Source organism: Seriola lalandi, unplaced genomic scaffold, assembly GCF_002814215.2.
Source record: "Seriola lalandi dorsalis isolate HSWRI2012SDOR001 ecotype SW California unplaced genomic scaffold, Sedor1 jcf7180002042634, whole genome shotgun sequence".
Taxonomy (NCBI): Eukaryota; Metazoa; Chordata; class Actinopteri; order Carangiformes; family Carangidae; genus Seriola; species Seriola lalandi.
In genome coordinates this window covers 1-1,171 of record NW_019513202.1, presented here as the reverse complement: position 1 = coordinate 1,171, position 1,171 = coordinate 1, and the positions used below count along the sequence as shown (strand labels likewise).

The 1,171-nt window shown below is 37.4% G+C and overlaps 1 long non-coding RNA gene across 1 annotated transcript; it reads left to right on the top strand.

Annotated features, from left to right (window-relative positions):
* The first annotated feature begins 305 nt into the window (after nt 1-305).
* LOC111648548 (uncharacterized) lies at nt 306-1,162 on the top strand. Its single transcript, XR_002760149.2, has 3 exons — nt 306-467; nt 754-861; nt 957-1,162. It is a non-coding gene; the product is annotated as an uncharacterized LOC111648548 (long non-coding RNA).
* The last annotated feature ends 9 nt before the right edge of the window (nt 1,163-1,171 follow it).

Below are 1,171 nucleotides of genomic sequence, written 5' to 3'. Positions count from 1 at the left end.
TAAGTTGGGATAAAACTGACATTAGAATAATTAGCGGCACTTTCCCCCATTCTTTTATGACATTTTTTAGATGAAACAAATCACTGAAAAAACAATCAGCTATGAATCACTAATGGAACTAATCATGAGTTGAGTTTTGTTTCAAATTAAGAGATTCACAACCAAAAATTACAGGCAATTGTATACAAGCATTTATATTAACATATTTTTAAATATTACCCAATAAATGAAAAAAAAACACTTTTTCCATATGCTAAGAATTAAATCCACTTTTCAGGGTAAACATATTGTACTTACCGAAATTTTCTTTCCTTTTGTGTTGTGATCAATTTTAGGTGGTTTCGCAGTTCTGCCCTCAGCTGCGCTCCCTCAAACTCTCTTACTGCACAGGCCTGACAGTGGGCGCCTTCCAAAGCCTTGGTCTGCACTGTCGCTCTCTGCAGAGCATAAACTTCCAGTATTCAGAGGTACGTCACAGACAAGTGAAGTAAGCATTTCTTGTAGAGAATGCAGAACACAGACTACAGGTTAGTTTCATGGTCTTACCATAGTGGCTTTCTAACATTCATTGGCTGCTGACAACTTTTCACCTTACAGCTTCAGGTTTAGTATAGTATGTGTTCTCTAAATTATGGCTAGTCATCCAAGGCCAATATTTCCCAGCAGGTGTTTATTTCCAGCCTAGACTTGGTTAAATATAGAGTTTAACATTTGTTGAAAACTTGTTTTTTGTTTCTTGTTTTTTTGCTATAGTTTCAGGTTGAGGGACTCCTGGAGTACCTAGAACATCATGGGAGCCAGATCAAGCAAATCTGGTTCACTCATGGACTGAAGAATGACAGACTTCTGACTGCCATAAGTGTAAGCCCCTCTTTCTAGAGCGTTACACACTGTCAAAGCCAGTCAGCACAAATGAACTGAGTGCACATAATAACACACTGTATTTTATTTTCCAGAGAGGACACTGTCCGGATCTGGAGTTGCTAGAGATCAACACAAAGCTTGACAGTAAAGACTGTGAACTTTCTGTCTATATCCAGGCGCTACAGATGGCATGCCCCAAACTCAAGGTAAAAAAATCTAAATTTTCAGTTCTCTTTGCTGAAGCAACTGTTGACTATTTGATATACATCTGAATGGCAATGATAAATTTAAGTTGATTTTTTTTTTT